This window comes from Monodelphis domestica, chromosome 3 (assembly GCF_027887165.1).
Source record: "Monodelphis domestica isolate mMonDom1 chromosome 3, mMonDom1.pri, whole genome shotgun sequence".
NCBI lineage: Eukaryota > Metazoa > Chordata > Mammalia > Didelphimorphia > Didelphidae > Monodelphis > Monodelphis domestica.
The window spans coordinates 146921144-146933322 of NC_077229.1; the positions used below are offsets into that span (position 1 = coordinate 146921144).

The window sequence follows — 12179 nt, forward strand, 5'->3', positions numbered from 1 at the left end:
CCCCTCATTTTTACTTGCTCAAATTTATAGGTTGTGAATAACAAGGCCAGAATCTGAAATCAAATCCTCTAACCCCCCAAACCAATGCTTATACCACTATACCATGTTGCTTTCTCATGAGAAAAAATAGCTCAAAATCTTGCCTTTCATTAATCTTGACTAGTTAATGAAAACAGCCCTTCCCCAACTTAGGTATTTCATCCTCATATTATGTGCTTAAGCCAGCTTGTGATGAACCTCTGAAATTAGGCTGGTTTTTTGATGGCCAAATTATCTTATATCAAGCCCTTAAAATGAGACTCAGAGCTTCCATTTATTTCTTTGGTATTACTTGAGATTCTAATCCGTGAAGTATCAGTTCAATTTTAATAATGTAGGGCCACATATGTTTTTTATGCCCTCTTAAAATGCAACCTGTTTTGGAACTAGCTTTTTTTTTTTTTAATCTGTCATCAATGTTGGAGAAACGGGAACCATTTAACCTGGAGAAGACTGAAGCAACAAATTTGTTTTGCTTTGATCCCACAGGACAAAACTAGAGAAGTTCTAGGAGGCAACTTCTATCTGATACTTAAAGCTACTCCAAAGTGGATTGGGCTGCTTTGAAAAACAGTGTTGGGGCAGTTGGGTAGCTCAGTGGATTGAGAACCAGGCCTAGAGACGAGGTCCTAGGTTCAAATCTGACCTCAAGACACTTCCCAGCTGTGTGACCCTGGACAAGTCACTTAACCATCATTGCCTAGTCCTTACCACTCTTCTGCCTTGGAGCCAACACAGTATTGACTCCAAGATGGAATGAAAAGGGTTTAAAAAAAACAAGTTTTATTAAACTCGGCACAGTAACTTCCTTATAAAGATAAAGGGGGGTCTTCTAACAGGATGATTTGAGATTTTTGAGGGGAATCCTGGTAAGGTATAAATTAAGATTAGACCCTAAGGTTTCCTAATTCTAACTCAAGTTTTGACATAAGTGACTAGGAGATGGGATAATATGAAATTGATGGCTGCTAAAGCATCCTTATGTCTTTGGAGGGAAGTAACTGAAGTATCATTTAATTAATGTAGTTGTATGAGACAGGAATATGACATACTTAGCTTTAGTGTATCCAAAGGTTGAAGTTTGGCTGGGCTTGCAAAGGAATGGAGAGTACAGTAGGTGTCTGTTTAGGGAGCTTAGTGGTTACTTCAAATGACTACATCTCCCTTTGGGTGCCAAGGCCTCCAGTGGATCTGGTGAGGATTTTACATAGAATAGCTCCTGAACTGAGCCTTCGTGGGAGTCAGGGATCTGAAGAATGAGAGGTGAATGCATTCTAGGAATGGAAACCAGTCCGATTCTGGGAAAAGCAGTGGAGCTGTAGGCCCACTAGGAGTATGAAGTTCACAAATGCCTCCAGCGCCCATTCTTCATTTGCCAATTCCTTATTTTCACCTATGACTCATGGTTCAAGATGCTCCTAATGTCTGGATTTCTACTTACAGACATGAGGCTAAGTGATGGATCAGGCTGGTATTACTGTGATGATGATTGTCACTTCTGCTTATTGGCCACTAAACTGCAAAATAAAAGCATACTCTTTTCCTGAGAAGAAACATTTGTATTGCCTCTAAACATGGTTCATCATTTTTTCTTGCTTTTTCTTCTAACTTCCGCAAAATGCTCTGACCCTCCCTGACTGAGATCGCATTCTCTTCTCTCCAGGTCATTCTTAGGACATGTATTACTTATTCGAGATCAGCAGGCTCCCATCGTTACTTCCCAATGTCACTGACCATATATAGAACCTTCTTTAAGGAAATCGTGGAATCCAATTTCTCTTCCTTAGCTATAGTTCTTCTTCCTGATAACTAGCAGCTGCGCTTGAAGCTGCTGAATAACAATGACCCATTGTGAGTCAGGCTTGGCTTGTGTCCGGGCCAATTCGATCACTCAACAAGCTTTTATTAAGCACTGGGGCGTGGGAGTGGGGGTGTAATACAAAGAATGAAAAACCACGGAAGGTGCTTAAAATTCTGTTGGGGAGAAAATGTGCCCAGGTTCCATCAGAACGGGAGAGAGGAAGGGCACTGAGAAGGAGGATCAGGAAAGGCTTTGGGGAGAAGGGGGAAAGTGTGCAAGCCGCGGGAAAACAGCCAGTAGGACGCGCACAGAGCGTGAGGAGTCACGTAGGACGAGATGGAGCTCAGGTTGAGGCTGAGGGGTATGTCGGGGATGTTCCAGCGTGACGCCTCGCTGTGCCCCTCTCAGGACCGCTCTCCTTCGGTGTGCCCCCCGACACCCGGCTCTCACCTGGGAAACCCTCTGGGCAAGTGGCAAGTCCGGGTAGCCGTCACGCCCAGTGAGGGAGGAGAGCGTCTTCCCTCCGGCGAGCGGGCTGAGGACTAGGATCTGCTCCAATAGCCAGGTGGGCGGCCGAAGCGGGCACTGTGGACTTTTTAGAGCTTGGTGAGACGTCGAAGGGCCAGTCATCACTGCACTGCATACTGAGCTGTCACGAGGCATCCCGACTTTTGTTCCTTTGTTTTGATGTGGGTAGATCTTTCTAGAATTTCCACTAAATCATTCTAGTTGGCACTAGAGTTAGAGGGCTCCGGAAGGGAGAGGGAGGCTGACCGCTCTGTGCAACTCTGCCTCCCATCTAATTTGTGCGCAAGTCAAAAGACATCTCTAGGATGTCCTGTTGGTCCTCTTTGAGAACCAGGTATGGCAACCAGTGATAGACTAAGCTGCGGGAGGAACGAAACTGCCCAAGGAAAACCGGCACCGAGAGGAAGCCAAGTCCAGATCCTTAGGAAGAGGAGACAGAAAGCGGGACTTGTTCGCTCTACAATCAGTGAAACTGGGACCGAGAAATGTCTGACAAGGGCTCGGGTGCTGCTCAGAAGCCACGTCTGTCCTGTGATCTTAGAAGGGGATCTCAGTTCTCAGGACAACAGATAATAAAACTCACGGTTTACATAGGTTTTACACGAATACTTTCCCCACCACAATCTTTGGATTTAGTTCATTATAAATGTTTTATCTCCAAGTTATAGCTGAAGGAAGGTATTTCGCTCATGCTAAGAAGCAACTTGACAGTTGTCCTGACTTCAAAGTTACTGCACTTTCCCTTATACTTCTCTATCTCTGTGAAGACAGAGCTAAACCATAAATCCAGAGATCACCCAGTTCCTACCTCTTGCCCTCTAAAATGACCAGAAAGATGATGCCTCAGATTTCTAAAGTAGCATCTATTTAAGAAATCTCTCCTAAAATACAGGTCCTAAGTATTTATAGCGGCCCCACATGTCACAATATACATAAGAATACTCATTACAAAGCTGGAAATGAAGCAAATGTCCAGTCAGAGAATGGCTAAACCAGTTATAATACCTGAGTTGCAATGGAATAATACTACATTTTAAGAAACTATAACTATGGTGCAAAGAAGCACAGGAAAATTTATATAAACTGATATAAAATGAATTAAGTAAAACTAGGAAAACACTATGCATAATGGCTAGAGCAATGGAATTGCAAAGAACAACCACCACAAAGCAATCTAAAGCAAATATTGTGAATTTATGAAATATAATTTTGACTCTAAAGAAAATATATGAAAAGGCACCTACCTACCTTGTTTTTAGAGGCAGAGGAGTGGGACACTGCATCACATAGACTTTACCTACCTTGTTTTTAGAGGCAGAGTAGTAGAGGTGTGGAACACTGCATCACATAGACTTTCTTCAATACGTTGGCTTTTTTGGGTTTTTGCTGAACTTTTAAAGAATATTTTTATTCTTTGTTTTGGAGGGTGACTCTTTGGCAGGGAATGGGGTAAGGTAAACATTGGGAAATGTAGGTGATTTAAAATTAAATTTTAAATATGTAAAAGAAACTGCATATGAAGCGTTAGAAAATTATGTGAAGATGTAAACTGATGCGGAGTAAAGTATGCAGAACCAAGGAAAACAATATGCTTAATGACTCCAGCAATGGAAATAGAACCAAAAAGTTTAAAAAAAGAAAGCCACTAAAGGCTGTGTGATTTTAAGGACCAAGATAGCCATAAAAAACAAAAGGGGAAAAAATACACTTCCCTCCCTATAATGTGGAGATGAGGACTCTGGGTATGGAACTTCAAATATGCTGCTCTTTTTTTTTCTCTCTCTCTCTTTTTTATTCTTTATTGCAAAAGATAGCTCACCTGGAGAAAGGGAATTGACATATTTGGAAATGAAGCTGAAGTAAAAGCAAAAGATAATATCAATACAATCTTATGAATAAATATAATTTCAGTATCCCCCCAAAGTCTGGCACCCTGAATAGTTATTTTAAATAACTATATGAGTTCATTCAGGCCTTTTTGTTAAGTTTGCAGTAAATCATAACACCACAAAGTTAAAATGAATGGGTATTAAAACTTTGCATATCCATCCCTATTTTCTATTCATTTCACAGATTTACACTTGAATGAATTTTGGGGTTTCCTTTTCCAGATAGTGAAAAGTATAAACAAAGTGATAGCTATAAACTAAAGGAACTCAAGAATTCTTGAGAAGATAAGGATATCTAGGGTTTTTTTCACACCAACAGTTTCATTGGTGATAGAGAAACTGCTTTATCTTTGTCTCCTATATATAACTTCTAATTCAGAAACATAATCCAAGAATAAAACTTTGGCCTTGTAAGATAACTTTATAATATAAAGTATAATGTAAATGGGCAGCCAGATGGTGAAGTAAGTAGAACACTGGACTTGGAGACAGGAGGACTCATTCATGAGTTCAAATCTGGCATTAGCCACTAGCTGTATAATTCTGGGCAAATCACTTAACCCTTTTTGCCTCCATTTTTAATCTATAAAATGAGCTGAGAAGGAAATGGCAAACTATCCAATATCTGCCAAGAAAACCCCAAATGGGGTCATGAACAATTGGACATGACTAAAAAACAACTGAACAAAATAATGTAAGCATTAGAGTGGCAGAATGGTGAGGTGAGACAAGTACTAACCTTAGTCAGAGGTCATGGGTTTAAGTCACTTTTTTAGTAGATTAACCTTAGATGAGTCATTTGATTTCAATCTCCAGAGTTTTAAAAATAACACTTGCCTTCTTCTATTAAAATCCAACTCCAGTACCACATCATGGCAGACTGAAGACCTACCTTGATGTCTTAATGTTAGGTGAACATTACCTAGGATTATTAAAGACTACTTCAGTCAAGAATAAAATCAGATTAGGGAGGTAGTAGTTATCATAAAATTATATTTCTGAGAAGGAATAATAAAAAAAGAGGCAAAGAATGAAACAGTGAAGAAAAATAGAATGGAGAGAAATTTGAATATGAATGGGATGAATTCACCTATAAAATGGAAATGAAGAGTAGAATGGATTAAAAACCAAAACTCAACAATATTTTGTTTACAAGAAACACATTTTAAAATGAGAGACACACATAGGGTAAAAACAGAGGGATAGAATAGAATATATTATATTTCAGCTGACAAAAAAAAAGCAGGGCTAACAATAATGATCTCAGATAAGGTAAAAGCAGAAATAGATCTAATTAAAAGAGATAAACAAGGACATTATATTATGTTAAAAAGTAACATAGATATCAATATTAAACATATATGCACTAAAATTTATAGCAGTCAAAGTTTTAAAGAAAAGCTAAAGGAATTACAGGTGGAAATAGATGACAAAACTGTAATAGTGATGGATTTAAACCTCTTAGAACTGGATAAATCTAACAAAAAAAAAAAAAGAAAGAAGATAAAGAGGTTTCAAGTACCCACCAAGCAACAGATTATACATCTGTCCTAAGAACCTACCCAGCTAAATTCAGAAAAGTTCATCAGTAGAATTTTATCTACCAGTTTAATTCAATTTAACTCAACAAGTATTTATGCCATCCCTATCATGCTCTCCATTGTTCAGGCATCTTCACTTTTGGGCCATCCCAGAAAACCCTGTCTCATCCCCCAGGAGGCCAGTCCACTTGTCTCTCTACTCTTCAGTGCCCTGAGATAATCCTAAATCCAGACCTTTGGCCTTCATCAGTTCTACAAAGGCTTTCCCTCTACCTGAGCCAATTCTGCTCCCCTTCAATATATCTACCTACCCACCCCTTCTTTCTGTGAGAAAGACCTCCTGATCCCTCACAGAAGAAAACATTGCCACCTGGTACAAGGTTACCTCTAGAATTATCTTATTGGTCATTTGGGCCCAACTCTTCATGACCCCATTTGGGGTTTTCTTGACAAAGATTATGGATATAATTTGGAAATGAAATTGGTGAGGCAGAAACCATGTAGAAACTATTTTACCTTTGAGTTCATTCTTTCCAGGTAACAAAGTGGTACAGGAGTCATCATACCTCCAGATGGTGGAAGGAATGTTTGTCCATCTGTTCTTGCTATATCTTCTCAGCAATATCCCTTCATAAAAATTACTTCACATTCATTGATATTAATGGGCTAAATTAATCTGGAGTCCCAATCGCCAATGGTTGACATTGGGGAGAAAACAGCAGAATGAAAACTCTAGCCAAAGCATTAGAGAAAAATAACTGTTAACTGTCAACTCGGCAGGGTTATTATCCCTAGAATCCAGAGCAGGAGATGCAACCTTTCTCACACTGAAGACCCAGCCTCCATGTGTGGTGGGTTGGGAAATCAAGTCCAGAGTTTCCATGCATGTATTTCCTTCTTGATGAAATAGGGAGACCGCTGGAGATCCTTAAGGAGGGCAATGATAGGGTATCATCTGTGCTAGAGAAGCATCCTTTGTAGGAGAATAGATTGGAGGGGGGAAACTGCAACAGAAAGATCAGTTAGTAAACTGTTGTTAATCCATTTGAGAGATGATCATGACCTGAACTCTAAGGTACCAGTTATGCTGTGAAGAAAATTTTTTTAACTCACAAAATTCATCTACTGAAATATGCAAAATTCATCTATGCTAAATACTATGTCGGAATAAAGGGCTGTAACTGGAGTTGGGATGACCTGAGTTTGAATCCTGCCTTAGTTACCAGCTGTGTGATCCTGGGCCCATCACAGAGCCTTTCTCAATCCCGTATTTCCTCCTCTGTAAAATGGAGATAATAATAGCACCTACCTAACAAGGTTGTGGGGAGGATAAAATGAGGCAACAAAAAGCACTTTGCAAACCTTAAGGTTTTATACAAATGCTAGCTATCATTGTCATTACTACTACTACTACTACTACTGCTACCACTACTACTACTGCTACTACTACTGCTGCTACTACATAGGTTTCCATAAGAGCCAATTGGAATGTCCATATCAATGAAACTGGGAATCCTGGTAGGAAACTGAAGCTGTTTTTATGCTTCTGTCCCCTCTTTTGCAGGGTCCCAAGAAGGTGAATGAGCACTTTGGAAACCTCAAAGTGCTCTAGCCTGGAAAGCTATGTTAATTATTCTGCATAAGTCTTTTGCTTTGTTTATACAATTAGGGGAATTGATAGGAACTAACTATAGGCTACTTAGTTTTTGGTGGTGACAAACAAAGCCTTAGATGAATCAGTAATCTCATCTATTAAGGCATTCCCTCAAATAATACACGTCACAACCCTTCCTACATGACTCTTGTCTATGTCTTTCTGACAGTTAACCATAGGGGTCTACCCAGGGTACTGAAGGACTCCCGTGGAGTCTTTGCCCCACTTCACTTACCCATCTGGTGCTCTGAATGTGGCAATTCTATTCCCTAGAGATGTATGATCAAAGGCGTAGCTCTTGTAGAAGATAGGACCAAAAAACACATGATAAGCAAAATGTCTCATTCAGAGCCATTCCAAAGTTGCCATTTTGAATTCTTGGCTATACTCTGGAACCCCAGCTGTGCTGATGGAGAGCCCTCAGTGATCAGTCATGATTTATAATCAAGGATTAATTAGCTCTCAATTGGCCAACAGCTGTTCACTAGGTACACCGTTTTGCAGTTCAAGAATCCTACAATTTCTTTGAGCTTTTCCAACTGGGCAGACCTGCTATAGCAGAGAGACACACACAGAGTTATTTCCAGAAGGCATCTGGTCCAAAAGGGGATCATAATCCTCTGCAGTTATTCTGGCTGCTGACAGCTTCCTATGTGAAGTAAAAATTAGGAAAGGAGTTACTGAACGCATTTGGTCTTTGGTCACTCTTTGGCAAGCTCTTCCTTTGGTCCCAGGCTTATTTAGATCCAACTCTCTATTATCAATGCTGGTTCATGTAGTGTCTTCTATGTACAGGGACCTATGCTGGAAAGTGGAGGGCGTAGTGTGTAAGTCGAACACCGAACCTTGCCTTCAAAGAGCACATCAAACGGGGATGTGAGGCCCAATTAGATCGTTTCAATACATCATATAATATGACAAGTGCATTGGAGGACTGTGGAAGTTCTCCTAAAGGAGGAGGCCTCTTAGTTGGCTCTTAAAGGGAGACTAGCTGGGTATAGTGACCCGCACCGGCCATACCTGCTCTTGAGACAGCCTGGTAGAGCTATTGAATTTGAGCGTACTGAGCTTTGGTAGAATAGGCCAATGTAGATTCTGGCACAAATATAGTGGAGGAAGTGAGGAAGGGAGGGAACAAGGTTGCCTGAGGAAGAGTGAAATAGCCTAGGTTGGAAATGCAGCAGGTCCGAGATATCATTCTATTCTATTTTATGGAATAATTGGGCATTCTAGTAATGTGGAACAGTCAGGGCCAAGACAGAGATAGGAGAATACAGTGTGTGTCTGGGGGACCAGATGATCACTCAGTTTGACTGGAGCAGGGAGAGAGCAGACAGAAGTAGTCTAAGCCATCTGGAGAGGTACCAGGTGATGGAGGGCCTTGAATGGTAGCCTTCCACAACTCAAGCAGCAATAGAGAGCTCCTAAAGATTGTTGAAGAGGAGTAATATGATGAGATCTGTGGATAAGAAAAATCAATCTCATATGAAGGAGGGAAAGGTACTAAACCCATTTGGGGTATATTAAAGTTGAGGTCTGGTAGAACATTGACAAGAAAGACATCAGAGTAGAGTTTAGGGCTAGAAACAAGTTATAAGATGACCAAAGCAGACTAGGAGATCTAGATACGACATGGAATCTTCTGAGACTCTGAGCATTTACAAATTATAAGTTCTAAAGCACAGACCAGGCTGTGCTCCATTCCCACTTTTAGTCAGTCACAGTGCACTAGGTAGTCTGGACCATCACATCTGAGTAAGACTGACCCCATATGGTCAAGTCAATGATCTCTGGATGCCCTGAGCTGACATATTATGCTCTATATGTGAGACAGCACAAAACTTCGTGCCATGCCTCTTCCTAAATGTGCTCTTGCCCAAACACACTCTTTCCAAAACCACATTGTTCCTCCTTCTACCCAATTGGTGGGCTTGCCATTGAACCCTCATATTCTCCCCAGGAACTGAAACTCAAAATAAGTTCTGACTTATTTTGACACCTGACACCCTGCACTCTCCTTTCAGATGTAAGCCCTGCCATGTACCCATTTGCCTTTTTTGCTTGCCCGTGGGATAATATGAGCACCAAGAGTCACAGGACCCCAAAACTTGTAAGCCTAATAAATACATTTGTTGCTCTGATCCCAGCAACATTTTGGTGTTGGTTCTTCCATCCCCTCCAGTTTTGTCACCTGTCACCTGGGCTTGGGGCCGTGATTGAAAAGGTCAAGGAAAATATTAAGAACGAGGACCAAGAATCAACAACTCTGCTCCCTTAGCCTCATTTTTTGGCCAGTCTTCTGGACAACCATGTGTACTCTACCCTCCTTGCCACTGCTGTCTGAATTTAAGAATATGCTTTCAACTTTCTAAATTATAGAAATATGTCACAGATTCTAAACCAACTTATGGAGGACAGCAATGAGTACTGATTCCACAAGAGGCAGAGAGGGAGCAGACTAGAGGTGCAGAATGGGACACATTCTCAAACATTGTCAGGGGAGTAGAGTTCAGAGTACCAACACAATTTCTCCTTACCTCTGTTCTTGAGAATCTCTAGTTTTATTCAAGGCTCACTTTCTACCAATTGCTAAATAAGGCCTTTATTGATCCCCCTAACCCTAACCTTAATTCCAACTCTAAAAAAAAAATCACCTTTCATCTATTTTTATATACATATGAATCTAGGTGGCACAGTGAATAGAGCTCTGAGCCTGGAGTCAGAAAGACTCATTTTCCTGGGTTTAAACTTGGCCTCAGATATTTATTAGCTATGTAACTGGGCCAGTCACTTAACTCCATTTACCTCAGTTTCCTCATCTGTCAAATGATCGGGAGAAGGAAATGGCAAACCAAGCATCTCTGCCAAGAAAAACCCAAGTGGGGTTACAAATAGTGGGACATGACTGAAAAATGACTTATCAACAACATCTATCTAACCCTAACCCATATCCCATGATGATGACTGCCATCTCTAAAAATTCACGTTTACATACATATGAAAATACATGCCCTCTCCCATACTATTCTATAAACCTATTGAGGGTCGTTTTTGCTATTATCTTCATATCCCAAAATTGTCAATTGATTAATTAGAGCAATACAGACATCACCACAAGACATCGGAGATAGGAACAATCCCTCAGAGGATGTGCCCTGGACGTTTACATTTAGTGTGTGTGTCCTTCCATGGAAACCCATGATCCCTATGTGTGTGTCCTATGTATAATTCCCATTCTTCTTCCTGAATGTGTGTTTCTGAAAGAGAATATCCCGGCTCTGTCTGTTTTTGGAGAAGAGGAGTTGGAGTGCTCCATTAATGCGTTTTTCTAACTAAGCCAATTCGTACTTTTGATTTGAACTCATTGTGTCCTGAGCACTGAAAGTCTGCCCACTTGTGTGGACTTGTGAGCTCTGCTTCGAGTAGACGTGGACCCATAGAGTGGTTTAACCTTCGTAGCCTTTCTGCACCCTATATGGGAAATGGGGCTGCTTGCTATACCTGCTGTGTCCCCCTGTACCCATCTATTTCCTAACTCTACTCTTCCCTCTATCAAGGCTATTATCTACACTTGGGTTTGTCTGGATTGTTTGTAGAGCCATCTATGTTCATTAAAGTTGTTGGATTCCACTTTGGCGAACACAGCCTTAAATTCGGAGTAGACGGGGAGGGTAAGAGAAGAATGTGAGGTGCCATCAGCATCTGGCCCTACAGAATCATTTACACATTCTGGCATGCTGAAAAACAGTGCCAGAAACTGAAATCTAGGATAACCTTTTATAGACTGTAGAGACAGTCATCCTAATATAAAGCTAAGCCAAGCAATTCTGTTTCCATTAATCTAGCGGGTGATCTAGAAGCAAGGACTTACTAAACAGCTACATCCTCTCGTCTCCATGCCTTCTTCAGTGGCTCTCATAAAAATCCTTCCAAAAACCCACCAGGAGAGATCCAGGCACTTTTCCCTCACTCTCCTCACTTCTTCTCTTTTAATTATACACATTTCTTTCCATACCAAACATCCTTCACTCAGCTCCTCCTTCATGACTCCTCTCTTGAAATGTTTTAGGACTTACTTAAGCTCACTATGTCTCTCCATTGTCCTTTGAATGCACTTCAACTTTATTTCTTCAGACCCTGTGGTGTTCCATGACTCATAGTCATACGTCATACATCACCATAATGATCATAATAACCAACAGTTTTAGGGCATTTTTTACTATGTGCTAGGCACTGTGCTCTATTTTACAATCATTATCTCATTTAATCCTCACAACAATCCTAGGAGGGAGGTGTTATTATTCCCATTTTGTAGATAAGGAAACTGAGGCAACCAGAAGTTAAGTGACTTGTGTAGGGTCACACAGCCAGGAAGTGTCTGAGGCTGTATTTGAATTCAGTTCTTCTGAGGATTTTAGGCCTAGCCCTCTGTCTACTGTAAGAAGCATTCTGATATTAAAAATATGGGTCTTTACTTCAGGAATAGGGTCACTAGAAGAACTTTGTAGTTTCCCAAAGGATAATCCATCCCCATCTCCTCCTCATATTTAATTCTGTATCCAACTCATCTGTTTATAATGCCTATCCAAGATCAATACAATACAAGTATTGACTCCAAGACGGAAGGTAAGGGTTTAAAAAAATAAAAATAAGACTTGTTTTTATTTAAAAATATTTTTTCCATGGTTACATGATTCTTATTTTCTCCTTCCCCTCTTCCCTCCCTG

General features: G+C 40.5%; 1 long non-coding RNA gene across 2 annotated transcripts in view; it reads right to left on the bottom strand.

The window, feature by feature from the left end:
• Positions 1-8: 8 nt before the first annotated feature.
• The window catches only part of LOC103104384 (uncharacterized), a 66288-nt gene continuing 54117 nt past the window's right edge, over positions 9-12179 (bottom strand). For both annotated transcript variants that reach the window (XR_008917522.1, XR_008917523.1), the window contains exon 4: positions 9-6802. This is a non-coding gene — a long non-coding RNA (uncharacterized LOC103104384). The remainder of the gene's footprint in view (positions 6803-12179) is intronic.